The sequence below is a fragment of the Cygnus olor genome, chromosome 1 (genome assembly GCF_009769625.2).
Source record: "Cygnus olor isolate bCygOlo1 chromosome 1, bCygOlo1.pri.v2, whole genome shotgun sequence".
NCBI classification, from domain to species: Eukaryota; Metazoa; Chordata; class Aves; order Anseriformes; family Anatidae; genus Cygnus; species Cygnus olor.
Window position 1 is genome coordinate 206,036,332 of NC_049169.1, and position 16,756 is coordinate 206,053,087.

The following is a 16,756-nucleotide window of genomic DNA, read 5'->3' on the forward strand; positions in this document are numbered from 1 at the left end:
TGCATGTGCTTTACATAGGAAAATCCTATGCTGCTCTTGGGTTTGTGCTTCCTGGGGTGTGGTGTCACCTCATGATGCTCCCAGCATGAAATGGGTTTGGTCTCTGTGAACGAAAAATGCTTTCAAGGAATTAAATTTCTGCAGCTTTTAATCTCCAAGTCATCCGTACTCCATGGCAATCAGCAATTGTTAAATTTATGATGCGGAACGTTTTCCATAATAGTAAAAACTCTCATGCCTTAGAAAATAGGCAAAAAGGCACACTTTCTGAGAGCTACAAGTCCCACGAGACACAGGGGATGTGAAAGCTGATGAAAGATGATCTTGAAGGACACAAGACATTTCCCTTATGGCGACAGAATGGTCCAGACAAGTCATACAAAACCAAATATTTTGTATCAGGTTTCAGCCATATATTTTATTTTTGTGCTTTCCCAGCTAAAAGGAGAACTTTTATGGGAGGAGTGAAGAAAAAAGAAATGCCTTTGGGGGGTTGGACCTGATGATCTCTTGAGGTCCCTTCCAACCCCTACAATTCTGTGATTCTGTGTCTTTCCACCCCCCTCAACCATCTCCAGGTGAAACATCCCAAAGAGACACAATATGGGACGGACTCAATCCCACAAAACAAGGAGTTGTTTGGAAAACATTCAGACCAGCTACATGATCCCTCTGCACTGCCTGCCTCTTCTTTCCCTGGAGAAGGAACTGGTGTCCTGGTGCAGTCAAGGCATCACTCCTCGTCAGGAAATACACACCAGGCAGTTTAGCCAAATTTTGGCCGCAGGCCATATTTAATGAATTGATTTTGCTTTCTCTAGAAGATAGATGACTGGTAGAAAATCATGTGCCCACTTAATATCTGAAAGGCTGTGAGGCAGTTTTCCTAACTCTCCATTTGAATCTTCTCTGTAGCACTTTAAATTATTCCCCTTTCCAGCAGTCTGAGTTCCTGGGTTGTGGGACATCTGCTCTGGACAAGTGATCTTCTAGATGTTTGCCTCAGTTTCCCTCTCCAAAAAAACAGAGATCTCACCCAACAAGGTAGCTCGTAAGTATTCCATTCATTACTGATTTGCATGTTAATTAGCTGAATGGCCTCAGCGTTGCAAAAACCATTCATGGGCGATCTCTTGCACAGGATGGGCTAGACCCAGAGGTTCAGGTCTCAGAACTGCTTCTTCATTATTCACCCTTTTTCACCTTCACTTCCTCACTTGTTCAATACTCCATAAGTTCACTCAGGTTGCTGTTGCAAGGGAGGTTGTATGTAAGGGGCAATCAGCTTTCCCCAGGGAAAACCCCAAAAGGGAAGGGCCCGGCACGCAGCAGACTGCCCTCCCTGTTTTTTCCACAGGGGTCAGTAAGAAGGATTGGGCTTGTCTGAGCACCAGGGAGATCAGCTGCCCTCTAATTCATGGGGCCCCGGTGCAATGAAGCAGCCATCTGGACCCTCCAGCCCTCCTTGGCAGGTAAGCGTAGGGAACATCATTCCCACCCTTATCTCTGTGTGGAGCTGTACAGCTGCTTGTGGTGCAGAAATGATCTAGGTTAAACAAAATGTACCCGCCATCTCTACAATATCACCCGCACATAAAACAAAAGCATGAAGGCACCCCTCCTGAAAGCCTTTTTTTTTTTTTTTTTTTTTAGTTCGGTTCATTTTGCAGCTTTCTGGGCATCACTAGCTGAGCATGATCTAAAGCGACCACCTAAAAGAGGCAAAAATGTGAGGCTGAGGGGGCTTGAAAGACCCTAAACTATATCTAGATGCAGAGAGATGTGTGACATGGAATGCATATGCCTCTGCAAGCAGTGGTTACCAGAGGCCAAGGAGAACATCAATACAAGGCCTCCACACTGGTGACCTCCTCCATGACTTTCTTGTTGATTCTGAAGACATCCTGATTGCAAGAGCAAGGGGAACCCAACAGAGCTCAGCTCTGGAGGAGTCCAGACAAAGCTACTCCCCTGCAATTGCAAAGAAGGGGGTTGCTTTTCCAATCTGTTTAACTGGCATTTCTGCTCGCCTTTTTGGCACTTTAGGACCAGAATCCAACCACATGACCAGCCACACTGCTTGGGGTATCACCACACAATGCTAATCTTCCAGAGCAAATGCCCATTAAGCACTGGCTAGGAGAAATTCAGATCTTTCACTCTAAGTGCAAGTTCTGTTCCTTTCGCTTGACGTCCCACATCTCACATGATTTTCCCATCTGCAAATGCAATGAAGAAAATGAATAATTAATTTATAGGGTTCACTGATATTCAGTGACAGCCTGTCCCCTGCTCACCCAGCTTGGTGTAAAGCTTGATTTGGGGAACACCCCGGGCACCTAATAATGTGAAAAGCCAAGAGAATTGGCTGTTGATTCACTGCTTTACTTCTACTTCATTTGACTGGCAGACGTGTATTGTACCACCCTAGCTGAGCAAAGAGATTTAACACACCAATGCTCTCTGCACACTGCTGCTTTCACCTCCTGCCCTCCAGCAAGGGATCCGAGAAGGATTAAAAATTTTGCAATGTTTTTTACTGTTCATCTGAGAAATGGTAAATAAAAAGAAGGTCAGACCTATGCCTTTGGAGACAAAGTGACCTTGACCTTACTAAAAGCAGGATTCAGACTGGAAAGAGAAACAATGGCTCTTGAATGAAATTAAAGTAACAAATCCACCAGTTTTGGGGGTCTCTAAGCATTGAATGTGCATGACAGCAAGCAGAGAGGAAGGGGGCAATGTTACTATGTACCACCCATTCTGCTCCATGTACTGCTGAAAGCTGGCATGCTTGGGAAGCTACCGCAGTTTATATTCTTCCTTGAGCCCTTCATCAGAACCAGGGCTTTGAGGTCAGAAGATGCTAGACCATGAAACTGAATACAGCAGCCATCCACGTTCTTCTTGGCTAACAAGTGTCTTCCCTGCTAGCTTGATCCAAACACATCAACAGACACAATCCACCACTTCTCTAGGTAATTAGCTCCAAAGATCAAACCATCCTTTTTGTTTAAAATGAAGTATCTTCTCATTTGTGTCTGGGAAACTTTTCCCAAGAGGCACGTGCCCTAGCTTTGATGGCATGCTGCATCCTCTCCATTGTATGGCCTGTGTCTGTTGGTTTGTGAGAGCATCAGCATCTGCTCTGTGCTCCCTGTGAAGGCACTTACAGCCTCCTCCCAGTCCTTCTCACTCTGTTGATCAATGAACTGAACATCAGACTCTCATAATGAAAACTCTACAGTTTCTGAGCCCATCTTGGATAGAAACATAGAATCATGGAATGGTTTGGGTTGGAAGGGACCTTAAAGATCATCTAATTCCAACCCCATGCCAGGTGCCCTGCCTGGGCACTGCCAGGGCTAGGGCACCCCCAGCTCCTCTGGGCAGCCTGGGCCAGGGCCTCAGCGCCCTCAGAGGGAAGAATTTCTTCCCAACGCCTCCCCGAAGCCTCCCCCCTGCCAGGCTCCAGCCGGTGCCCCTCGTCCTGTCCCCCCAACCCTGACCAAGAGTCCCTCCCCAGCTTTCCTGCCCCCCCTGCAGGCCCTGGCAGGCCGCTGGCAGCTCTCCCCGGGGCCTTCTCTTCCCCAGGCCCACCACCCCCAGCTCTCTCAGCCTGGCCCCACAGCAGAGCTGCTCCAGCCCCTGAGCATCCTCGCAGCCTCCTCCGGGCCCGCTCCAGCAGCTCCGTGTCCTTGTGCTGGGCCCAGAGCTGAACGCAGCGCTGCAGGGGGGGCCTCCCGAGAGCGGGGCCCAGGGGGACAATCCCCTCCCTCACCCTGCTGCCACGCTGCTGCTGCTGCAGCCCAGGGCACGCTTGGCTTTCGGGGCTCAAAGCTATGTGAGGGGCCATGGGTTCACCCCTCACCTCAGTTGAGGAGAACCAAAACTTTGTATCTTGTTAGACGATGGCTTTAGCTTCTCGTGTGGTGCTTAATGCATGAGACTCAGCACTGTCCTGGCTTTGGACTGATATGTTGATGGTAATGGCCATCCACTTATACCTCCCTCTCCCTTGACACAAATATCTTCCTCCAAGAGACTCGCAAGCACTCCCTGAGCGAGCAAACAGGATGAGATATAACCTCTCTCGTGATGGAGACGTGGGGACACGGTGAACATCACCTAGCCAGCAAACCACCTGTCGCCGTGCTGAGAAAGTTCCCTTCTTTACATTTTAATTGCCGCCTCCGCATGAAGGGATCAGCCTGAGGTCAGGCTGACAGGTGACAAGAGGAACGCGAGGAAGCTGTCACCTCAGCAAGGGAGGTCACAGAACCCATAAGGTGCAGAAAACATGGGAATTACCCATTTCACCATCTCACGTGAGCAGTGCATCCATGATGCAAACTGTCTGCAGGCACTTGCATGCCCTGGGAGATGATTAGCACAGTGTTTCTTACTGGAAAAACCCTGATCCAAGTTCACTGAAAGGAAGAAAAAAATTGTCTTTCCTACAGCCTTTTGATCAGACCTGGAGTGGCCACCAGATTTCCAGTTAACACAGTAATGCTGATACTGGGAGGCAGAAGAACAGCTGCTTTGAACAAGGGATGCATTTGGGTGGAAAGAATAAATTCCCCTTCAGTTGTGGGTCCTGCTGCATGGAAAATGGGGAAAAACTGAAGTTCAGGCAGAGCTGCAAGGTGACACATAAAGGCCTATGTGATAATGAAGGGTAAAGACCCCTCATGAAGACTTTGGTCCCCACAAGGGCTCCCCACGTCTCCCTAGTCATCAATGCACATGATGCAACTAAACAACAGCCTGCAAGGGTTGTTTCAGGGAACACACAGATTAGATTTTTCTATAGCTACTTCTACAACGTTCAGCATTGCAGCACTGAGAGCCACAGGATTAGCTCCTAATTAGATTTCAGGGTGCTCCCATCGGGCTTCTCTTTCTGGTGTGGGTGGACGATGTTCCCAGGGAAGACCTGGTAAGCTTTTTTTTTTCGTTGTTGTTACAAGAAGAGATGCTTCAGTTATCCCATGAAGATCAAGTCCAGGATCTCCAAGCCCAGAAACTTCCAGCTACTAGAAGCAAAACGTACCCTCCCTACAGAGAAAAGCACAGTCTGCTAATCAATTAACCAAATAAGTTAAGGGAGAAAAGACTGCCGACAGCAAGGTGGGCTATTGCAGTAAAATAGCCCAAGGGTGTGAGCAGAAGTGATGCATTATTTACACAGATAGTTTGCATTTCTGTCCTTTTTTTTTTTCTTCATGCAAGTAGCTCAAGGAAGAAAGTGCAAAGCTAATGCACACTGCAGTCTGTTATTCTGCAAGTGCAACTGAAACCCAAGGAAATGATTCTCGTAACTGAAACCACCAATAAATAGGGTGTAATCTACTCAACACGAGTGACTGAGGGGTGTCAGGGGTTGGGCAGTAGGTAGAATTTCCAGCCAAAGACTTTAGCGCCCAAAACCAGGACCTGATTTTCAACTGACTTCAGGCAGAACTGAAAGCTTCTAAAATATTTTGCTTTTCTCTAAAAATGAGCAGTTAAACCACGTCCTGAGCTCTTCACACTGGTTGTAGAATCAGAGAATGGTTTGGGTTTGAAGGGACCTTAAGAGATATCTAGTTTGTTCCCCATGCCCTAGCAGGGACATCTTTCACTACATCAGGTTGCCTGAAGGATAAACCTGGTCAGGCTGACTAAGGGTCAGCTAAAAATGTAAACAGGGTTGTTTCTGCTGACCCATCTAAAAAACTCACTGGCCAGAGCCCCAGCAGTGAGAACTGTCAGAGACACAACCGACTTCGGAGCAACTGTGTTATTTCCACAAGCTGACAATCAGGGCACCACAAGACACCGAGGTTGTGATATCTGGCTGTGACGTGATTTAGAAGACAGCAGGTGGAAAGAATGTGATCCTCCGTGCCTTCCTCCACCAGGAGCTGCAGGAATTCATCCCTGCCCGTGACAACAGCTCCAGGCTGTGCCATCCTGTTCACCTCTGCAAAGCATTGCATCAGTGAGCAAAATGACCGTGGATGTTCAAATCCAGCTGCAGGACCTCCGAGTCTCCTTGGTGCCCTTCAAGCCAGTACTGGTCTCCTAAGAGAGTTACCCAAACTCTTTCATACTTTGGATTAGGGCAAGCAAAACCATTCCCCAGAAAGCCTTACATTATACACATGTTCAGCTGTGCTGAGGGTGCATGAGTGCAACATGAAGTTAACACTACATATTCATAAGATGTTTCTAACAGTATGTCCTGGTTTCAGTTAGGACAGAGTTAATTTGCCTCCTAGTAGCTGGCAGGGTGCTATGTTTTGGATTAGGATGAGAACAGCGCTGATAACATGCTGATGTTTTAATTGTTGTAGAGCAGTGCTTACACCAAGCCAAGGACTTTTCAGCCTCTCTCTGTCCTGCTAGCGAGCAGGCTAGGGATGCAGCAGAAGCTGGGAGGGGACAGACCCAGGACAGCTGACCCAAACTGGCCAAAGGGGTATTCCATACCATCTGACGTCATGCTGAACAATATATAGGGGTGGCTAGCCGGGGTGGAGGTGTGGCCGGCTGCTCGGGGATAGGCTGGGCATCGGTCAACGGGTGGTGAGCAATTGCATTGTGCATCACTTATTTCGTACACATTATTACTATTAATACTATTATTATTATTATTATTGTTGTTATTCTTTTCCCTGTCTTAATAAACTGTCTTTATCTCAACTCACAGGCTTCACTTTCCCGTTTCTCTCCCCCATCCCGGAGAGGGAGGGGGGAGGGTGAGCGAACGGCTGTGTGGTGTTTGACTGCCAGCCGGGCTAAACCACAACACAGTATTACAGGAAATAAAACTAATTCAAAGACACATCAAGCATTAGGATATGATTTTAAACAGAGCTCAAGACAAAAGCAAATGCTTCCCCAAAGCCAAGTGCCCATCCTGTAATTAACTTGATACCTAGGAACAGTGCAAAGTGGTGCCTGAGCATTTCTTCGCCTGCCCCAGGCCACGTGCACAGATCACAAGAGCGCTGGGAACTAATTTGGGTGTCATCAGTGTTTATCCAGACTAGTTTGGGGTCCATCGAGTAAGATAAAATCATGCAAAACCTAGAACGGGATTTCATTAGTACACAGCTCTGCCATGGCTTTCTGCACCAAATCAGCACACATCCTCCCCTCTGCTGTGATAATGTTGACATTTAGTTGATTTTGTGGTTCTCAGTCTTTTTTTGTGTGTGTGCTCCAAGTCCCATCTGACAGCCAAAGGGATCGAGCTGTTCGGATTCATCACTGCATTTCATCCCGTCAGCAGGGATCGCCTCCATGGCTATGGAGACAAATGGGTGCTTCCAAAGTCTGATTCACTCGATCTGCTGGAGAAGTCAGCGTTATTTCTCTCCATGGACTCCAGAGGAAGCCTGAGGCAGCTGGTTTTATTTGGATATCCCCTCCTCTGCCCCATCTGTGTGCTCCCTGAGCATCCGGGAATATGTCAGAAGACATATTGTGCCATATCACATTTATCTGACCCTATGGGATTGATGTGGCCCTCAGACCACCACTTGAAGGGTCTTGGTAGTGGTACCCCACAGCGAGACACCTCATCTGAATGAGCCCCATCCACAAAGGCTGCTTTAGAGCAAGAAACCAGAAAACTCCCTCCTCTGAAGAGTCAAAGAATTAATACTCAGCCTCTGTTCTTCTGAGAGCAGTCGGGAAATGGGCATCAAATTTTTAAGCCTCCAGCAGGAAGTTGAATAGATTTGCCCTGCATTCAATCCCTCTGCCAAGCCCAGCAGGTAGAGGAGCTGAACAAAAGGCCTGACCTTTTCTCCTCCCTTTGCTTTCAAGAAGCTGGAGCAGAACAATGACTCTCAGTGGCATCCGATCCCAGCTCGCCCCAGACTCCCGAGGAGGGCAATTTCCCTTTGTGCACCAGCCTCTACTGGCGACCGAGTATTTTTCAACAGTAATGAATCAAATAAAGTATCCTTTGGCAAGGCAGGCAGGTGTAATTTGAGCATAAGCCAGACCTAGCAGACTGAATGAATCTAGGCAAAATGCTGCACTCGCAACTTGGCCTAAGGCAATTTGTTTTCATCCCTTCTTTATGAACTCCCAGTCTTGCTAGGACCTATAAGCGGGGCATAGCACTGGCCAAGAAGATACGAAGAATGAAGCCGGTATGTGAGCCTGAGGGTGATTCAGCCCACGAGCACACTGTCCAGGCTCTCCTCCTTGGAGCAGGACTGTCCTGCATGGTGCTGGCCCGTATGGGAAGTCATAGAATCACAGAACCATGTAGGTTGGAAAAGACCTCCAAGATCATCTGGTCCAACCACCCCACTACCACCAATGTCACCCACTAAACCATGTCCCTAAGCACCACGTCCAACCTCTCCTTGAACACCCCCAGGGACGGGGACTCCACCACCTCCCTGGGCAACCCGTCCCAATGCCTGACCGCTCTTGCTGAGAAGAAATGTCTCCTCATTTCCAGCCTGAACCTCCCCTGGCACAACTTGAGGCCATTCCCTCTGGTCCTATCACTGGTTACCTGTGAGCAGAGGCCGACCCCCAGCTCCCCACCCCTTCCTTTCAGGCAGTTGCAGAGAGCAATAAGGTCTGCCCCGAGCCTCCTCTTCCCCATCCCAAACACCCCCAGTTCCCTCAGCCACTCCTCACAGGACTTGTGTCCCAGGCCCCTTGTTGGTCCAGAGCACACGGGGACATCTGCAGACATGCTGGAGGTTGACTTCAGCTTATTGTGTCCTGCAATGAACACATGGATCTGGGAGGAGACTCAGGAGTGGCACATCCTGGTTTGCACCAGGCTGAGGAGGCAGCAACCTTCAGAGCTGCCTGGGCTCTGCCAGCCCTGCGGCTGAACCACAGCCGTTAGCCCTTAGCTCAGACAAAGGTTTAATCTTTCGGTGACATTGCTCAGGCAGTTACAAAGACTGTGTCTGTAATCTGAGAACAACACCATGAAGATCCAAGGGAAGGTGTGTATACATATCTATACCCTATATAGAATGATACCTATATCCCCTAGGTATATACTCTGGCCTGGTATATCCCCTAGATATATACCGTATATTGCTGGCTCCAGCTAGGAACAGCTAGGCCATGATACGAAGGAGGAGGGACTGCGTTATCTCCTTAGTGCTCCCAGCTTTAAATTTTCTGAATCTGCAAGAGCAGAGGCCTTTCTCCACAACAGAGGGAAGGAGAAGGAGCAGAGCATGGCAGACTGGGACCAAGACCCCAATATAACATTTGTGGGGTGCTAGGTGAGTTGTCCTGTGGCACACCAGGAGCTGGTGTAGTTTTGGTGGGACTTAAGTAGTTGGGATCCTTCTAAATCCCATGAGATATTCCCTTTTAGAGCAGTCTCTATGTGAGCTACCGTATGGCAGAGTTAGGAGCTGAATGCCAGACTAATTGCAGTTCAATAACTTAATTACTGACCCACTGCTGGTTTGTTTTTTTTTTTTTTTTGATTTTTTTTTTCCTATAGAAAGGTTCATTAAAGAGAGTCTTTACTGCAGCCACTATTGCAGTAATCACTCCAGCAAGCTGTGTTATTCACTCACAAATCCCAGGCAATTTACAGAGGAGGGGATGATGCTATCCTCATTTCACATGGAGGGAAACTGAGGCACGGAGGGATGACGTGACTGTCCCCAAGGTCACACAGGAGGCCAAGGGCATACCAGGAAGGTGCACCGTTCCTCTTGTAGACACCAAGTCTGAGCCTACAACTCCAGATCCAACTGCCTGTAATAAAGGCAGCTTCCCTGCCCTCTGTCCTTAAATTGTCCTAATAAGCTGCTGTCTCACCCTCTACTCTTGCTGCTCCCTAAGACCTCCAAGGTCTCCAAGTCCAACCATCAACCTGGCCTACTGAGCTTTGCTTGAAAAAAAAATGTACAAACCAAGTGGAAACTCAGCTCTGCTTTTTCAGGGTGCCATCTTCACTAACAGCAATCGCCATTGCATCCCTCGGGGCACCATGAGGCAGCGCCAGAGACATCAGCCCTGTAATAGCCCCGCCGAGATGGGGACAGGAGGTTCCTGACTCATCGGCTGCACACGCAGGATGTCGTGTCCATTTTGCAGCTGAGGAATCTGAGTCACTGGTTTTTGCTCGGTCTTTTGCTCTTCGTGTTTGGTGGGGTTGCAGTCGCTGGCAGTGCTTGGGCATGTGGGCATCACCTGGCTGAGCTGACACTGTGCTTGGACATCTTGGTCATAACAAGGTTTAGACTACAAGGCACAAGTGCTAGGTGTCGTGAAGGCATGTAGCAAAAGTCAGTGCATCCCTGAGCAGCCTGGCTGAGCGAAGAACTGGAGGCTCCAAGAGATGAAGTGACTTTGCCCTATGCCAAGTTCCCACCTGGCGAACAACAGAGCCAGAAACACTGCTAGATGTCCCTCTGTCAGCAGCAGAGCTGACAAAGCCTCGTTTACAACCATAAAACTCCAATCCATTTTATTTCCTGGCGGTCACTAGTGCACAGTCCCATGCAGGTGGGACATCCAGAACAGCTTTCGCACCCCACCGGGGCTCTTCGGGTCTGACAAGGGCTGGCATCCCTCTGCAGGACACCAATTTTCACCCATGCCTGCGTGCAGATTTTCACAAAGTGCCCAGGAACTCGCTTTCCTTGCAGCAGAGCTGTCAGATTTGGAGTGAACTTGGCCAAGAAACTCCCCTGTGATTACGTGACACATCGCAAGAGCCGGGTGGCGTGACCACAGAAGCCTCATTTCCTATGGAAATCAGACTAGATGAGCAAGTCAGCACTAATCAGGGACTTCGTTTATTCCCCTTTTAACGAGCTGCTCCATTCCCACCCTTGTTTGCAGTACATTGAGGTATCCCTTCGAGGAAAGGGGTGGCTGTTACTATTTGCTATTTGCTCTCAGCTCCACGTAAGAAATGGGTGTTGCTGGAGACAAGCCACTGTTCCTGCTCTGAGTTCAACATTTTTACCTAATATCTTCCTGGAGCTTTGTGATGGGAAGTCAGGGTATGTTTTGCAGTAGTCTGCTACCAAACAGATATAACAGGGTGCTGGGGGAGATCCAGAGGATTATTTCTAAGAGCAGTAAGGCTGTTCAATGGACTTTCTCCCTCTGCTACCCACCACCCCTAACAATTAACAGGACTCATGATTTGCCCCATCATGGTGTCGCAACCTCATGTGGCTCTCACGGAGATTTGGCCAAGACGACTGGGTGCTTGCATGTCCCCTTTGGGTGCAGGCATGGCATTTAGCCATGGGGACAACAATGCCTTGCTGGAGTAACGCATTTGCACTCTTAGAAACTCTCCTCAGCCACCAGATTGGGCTGATCTGCTCATTAATTGTTTATAGGACGCTGCGTATTGCTTTACTGAGTTACATAAAAGGTCTAATAGCTCCTGCCAGGGCTCCTGACCCCTGGGCGGGCTGTGCCAAGGCATCCCAAGTGCTCTGAGGTAGTCGTGAGCCCTGAAAAGCTGCAGAAACCAAAGGAATTTGTCCATTTATTTATTTTTTTGGGGCTCAAGGTTGCTGTAGCATCACCAGCCCATGGGGGCACATCTGGGAGCTGTCTCAATAACACCAGTAATTCCAGCAATATGACGTTTGCATACAAAAAAAAAAAAAAAATAAAAATAAAAATAAAAAATAAACAAAAAATGTGTAAAGTCAGCTCTGCCCCAAGTTTTCCTGGGCTTTCTGTCCCAGGCTGCAGCACAGTCAGACCACAGGAGTCCTGGCTCTGTTATTCCACGGGGATTGAAGGCAGCCAAGAAGCTGAGCTCCAGGACAGATGAGGATGGTCTTCTTCACTGCCTTTGTGTTCAGCTCCTCAAGGGTTTTAAGAAAGGCTCTTGCACGGGGATTATAGCTAAAATAGCCACCCCATTTATTTCTCACCCCATTTGTTTCTCCGGACTGAGACCTTCTGCAGGCTGTAGGAGAGACAAATACGGCGCACCCGGGTGCTGGAGCCTGTTTCAGCACATGGTAAATCTGCTGGCCTCAATGGCTCCGATCCAGCCAAGCCAAGGGATGAGAGGAAGCAGGACAAAAATAGCAGGGACAGCACAAAGTAGTGGCAGGCACCACTGATGCTGGAAAACACCCTCAGACTCAGATTAGGGGGCAAAGGTTTGATGGACTTCAGCTGGGCTTGCAGGGCTGCTTCCAAACCCCTACAAGATGCAGGTGCTGAACCCCTCCATCCTAAAACATCAGGAGGTCCCCTCCATCACCCAATGATTATGGCAGGGAAGATTTTCCCCTGGTGCCTTCAGGGCCTCGTGGAAATGGGGTTTTGTGCATTGATTCCCTTCCCACAAGAAGCAAGAAAAGCATCCCACGTGCTGCGATACAGGGCTCAGCAAGGGTATGGGGGGATGCTTCCTGCAGGGCACTGCCTTCATCATGACGTGATTTTCTTGTTGGAAGGTGGGACGGTTTGTGGGTGCCCCTTTCTGTCCCACTGAAGCTGTCTGCTCCCACGTGAGCACTGGGCAGCTCTGGGGTCCACAGGGAACTACATGCAAACCCTGCCCTTCCTAGCCATGAGCTGGCTGCTCACAGCATCTGTGGCAAGTCCTGGGGGGCCTGTGTGGGACCTGATGCAGAACCGGTAAAAAATCCAGTAAGCTGCCATCATGAAAGCTTTTTCAATGGGAAAGAAAGAGAGCAGGCTTTATTTCCCTCAGCCCTCACAATACTGCTACTAAAGGGATGAGACCGACACCTTATCTCCTCTGAGGCAGCTAAGTGCATGGAGGCAAATATCTCAGAAGAATTGTTTCAAAGATCTCAGGGCACGAACAAGCCTTTGTGAGTGAGGCAGGAGCTCAGGAAGCACTCATCTATGTAAAAAAGCCCACACTGGATCCAGTTTGTGGGCTGGCTCTACTGTGTTTCTCTGATTATGGCCAACAGAGGATGCCCAGGGCAAAAAATAAATAAATAAAATAAAAACAAGGTGTTGATTCACTGGTACTTCTCCCTAATACCCCACCAAACTCTAATAATGCAGCTCAAGAACTTCTGGAGCCAAAGGCGGGTGGCTTTTTTTTTAATATATATTTTGTAGCTTTTGAAAGCCTTCTCGTTGATGAATTTGTCCAGCTGCTTTTTAACCCATGAATTCTTTTAGGATACACAACATTTTTTGTTAAGGAGTGTGACAGATGTCGGGTTGGGTGAACTCTTGTTTGCTTTCAGCCTGGTCTCTGTTAGTTCTGTCTGATGCTCCCTTCTATTTGTATTACACAGGAAAACAAGAAAACTTGGGGAAATCCTTCCTTTCTCTGAACTCTCCCTAACCAACCCACATCATTTTTGGAACGGAGGGATGAGAACAGCACTCCGTAGTCCAGTGGACTCACAGGTGCATAACGCCAGTTCACTTTCCATTCCTCTCCTCTACCATCTGATTTGCCTTTTTTTTTGTTGTTGTTGTTGGGTTTTTTTTGTTATTACTAGAAGTGAGATAAGTCAACAGAGGAGTGAAATGTGCTCTCTGGCCAACAACAAGTACCTTGGGCAACATACAACGGCTTGGTCCCATGAGATCAAGCTTGATCCCAAATCTAGCCCAGCCCAGCCCAGGCAGGGCTCAGAGCAGATTTTCCCTGTGCCTCCATGTCTTAGGCAGGTGAGTCCTGCTCAGCATTTGCAAAGCCATCTGAGATTGAGGGTATTTCACAGCTGTAACCTGCAAGCCCGACAAGACTAAAGCGTAGTATTTCTAAAAGTCTTCACATTTACTGCTTGTCATTGACAGTTACCTTAATCCAGGTGCTGTAGATACCCACTGCTTTCTATTTATTCTCTTTTCCCACTCTTTACCTTGTGCCCGTCCTCTCTCCAAGCATCCTAGCTTCATCCTGCCCTTTCCACAGCCAGGAATGGCTTTGCCTCCTGGTCCACAGCTCCCATCACACAACCTGGTGTCCCATCAAGTGGGGAGAGGACAAGACTTGTGCTTATGGCAAGACCAGGACTCATGGGTCTCAGTTTTGCCAACACTCAAAACAACTCAGGCACATCCTCCTGCAAGCCTTTCTTCCTCCACACACCTTAAATTTGGAGGCCAGGCTGCCTGGGCAGCAGCAACAGCAGTGGGAACCTCCACCCACGGCAGCCTATTAAGTCTGTAATCAACCTCAAGCATAAATTTTTACTCCGTGCACATGGAAACTGTTTTCAGGTCTTCTGCACCCTGGCCAAGCACCAGGTTAGTACAGCATTTTAAACGTGGGGTAGGGGATGGATGGCAGCTGGGAACAAGAAGTTTCCTGGCGTGGGGACCCCACAGTCCCAAACACACCATCCTGTCCCGTAGCAGGCTCTCCTTTGCCAAGCAGAGCATTTCTGAGCACAAAGCTCCCCTCCCCGCTGTCTGCACATCCTGCCAGCCCCTTGGTACGGTGACACTCGTCCCACTGAGCTTCGGGAGCAAGAAACCCCTGGCAGGTTTTTATTTATTTTATTTTTTTAAGGCGAAGAGCAAAAGTCACCATTTCTCCTTCCACCCTCAGAAGGGACCAGCAGGGATGGTCTGGCAGGGAGCCGAGGCAGCAGCTGCTACCTGGCGGCGTGATTTTGGTGGAGAAAACCAAAAACGTGCCTGGAACTGCAGCTTCCTCTCCCTCTGCCCCTTTCTGCCACTCTGCAGCTCCAGGAAAGGCTTTGAAAACAACCTACGAGAGCTGACAATGCCTTCATTAATCACAGCGTAATCCTTTCCATGGCAACCCGAGGATTGCGAAGTCACAAGTTAGCGAGCACAAGAGAGAAACGCTGTGCAGCAGCCCCTGCTCCGCGCAAACTTAATAAGGGGCAAGGTGGATTGGCTGCACGGGGTGGGGTGGGGGAGAAATGGGATAGAAATAACGGTGCTGTGGTAAAGGGGTTCATCTCTTGGCCTCTTTCAGATCTCGTAAATTTTTGTGTCGGTGAGGGGATGCTGTATCTTGATGGAGATACTCCAGCTGTACCCCACAAAGCCCCAGAATAACCTCTGGCCCTAAATGTTGGTTGTGCAGAAGCACAAAGCTCTCAGTAAAAGAGTCAGGCATGTTAAGCACGATTTGGACAAGTATTATGGCGATCAGCAGGCTCAGAGAGTGCAAAGCAACAGGTTAAAACCACTTGAGCATCAGTCAATGGGATGGAAGAGCTGTCCTGGTTCTGCCCTGGTTTGTCCCTGCTGTTCCTGCAGGACAGAGCTGAGGAGCAGGGCAGGGGAGCTTGCAGAGGGTCTCACAGGGAAACAGGTTTGGGCTGAAGCTTTGCCAAAAGCTCCCTCCCATACCTTCACCCCACCACTGCTGGGATCCTGCGGTCCCTCCCCTTATGGGAACAGAGATAAGACCCACAGCATCCTACAGAGCTCCTGACATCCTGAAGCAAGGCACAGATTAACCCCATAAGGCTGGTCCTTGCACATCCTTCTCCCTGGACTATGAAAAGAGGCGCACACAGCCTGGCGCTGTGGAAAGACCACCCCCAGCTCCTGCAGGAACCTTTAGTACTACAGGGACCACCAGGCAACCTTAGACCCACTGACCTGTTGCCCCTTAAACTCCCCCTCTGTGTTTTTTGGTACCAAACTCAGCTGGTGCAGCGCAGCCCCTGCGTGCAACACTGCACTCCCAAACCAGGCAGCAAAAATGCAAGCTGCTTTGTGGGAATCCCCGTCCCGTGCTGGCTCTCAGTCCCTGCCCAGGGATGGTCCTAATAATTTAAATACCCTGCGAAGGTGCTTAGCAGCACCGGTGTGACCCAGGGGACAAAACACAACCTGGGTGCGAGCCGTGCAATGCTGCAGCCGCGGGGAAATGCCTCTGTGTAGGGCAGCCCCAGCTGCCTGAGCAATTGAAGGGGCTGAGGATGGAAGGGGAGGGTCCTTCGTTCCCCAGCACAGGAGGGAAATAGCCCCCATCCCATGCCCTCGCTCACTGCTAGGTGACCCAAGCTCAATTAAGCAGCAGCTGGAAATTACCGAGGCACTAATCCGTGCTGCAGGAGCTGAGCTGCCGGCCATTCCGGGCAGGTTTGGGGGTTCCCCCGCTACGCCCAGCCCCTTCCCCGGGTTAGATCCGGGTTATGGGGTGGGCTAGTTGGCAAGCAGACCCCTCTGCAGCCCACCCCATCGCACCCCACCTACCCCATCGCAACCCCACCCGCGGCATCCCCAACCTTCAGCCGGGTTTCTCCCGGCTGCGCACCTACGGGTCCCCTTCTCCTTACCTTAACGGGGCATGGCCGGGGCCGGGGGGTCGGGTTTGGGGCTGGGGGAAGGGGCTCTGGTGCCCTACACCGGGCTGCTCTGCCTGCGGTAGGGAGCGAGGGCAGCGGCCGCCCTGCCCGCTGAGCTTCTTAGCAGGGGAGGAGCCGGCTTACAGCCAGCCCCTGGTGTGTGTGCGTGTGTGTGTCTACGTGTGTGTGTTTCTACGTGTGCGTGTGTGTGTGGATGTGTATGAGATCCTTCCAGCTTGGGGATAAATCGTTGGTCATGTTCCCAAGCATCCCAAACCCGCACCCCGCTGAGCCCCTGGGGGCTGCCCCCAGCCATGGTAGCCGGGGGGCTACGAGCCCTGCGTCTTGAAGACCTCGATGTCTGGAGCCCCGCTGGATTTTAGGGCAAACGGGTGGCTGGGAACAGCTCCCGGCCCCGTGGCTGGGGGCTCAGGGGTGTGCAAACAGCATCCAGGTCCCCCAGGATGGGGCCAGGAGCTGGCAGGTGTTCTGGTTTGAATGCA

The 16,756-nt window shown here is 49.9% G+C and overlaps 1 protein-coding gene across 1 annotated transcript in view; it reads right to left on the minus strand.

Moving 5' to 3' along the window:
• The window catches only part of MYO7A (myosin VIIA), a 94,226-nt gene extending 77,878 nt beyond the window's left edge, over nt 1–16,348 (minus strand). The window contains 1 exon segment of the mRNA XM_040544483.1: nt 16,245–16,348. The gene's annotated coding sequence lies outside the window, so the exon portion shown is untranslated.
• Nucleotides 16,349–16,756: the final 408 nt, after the last annotated feature.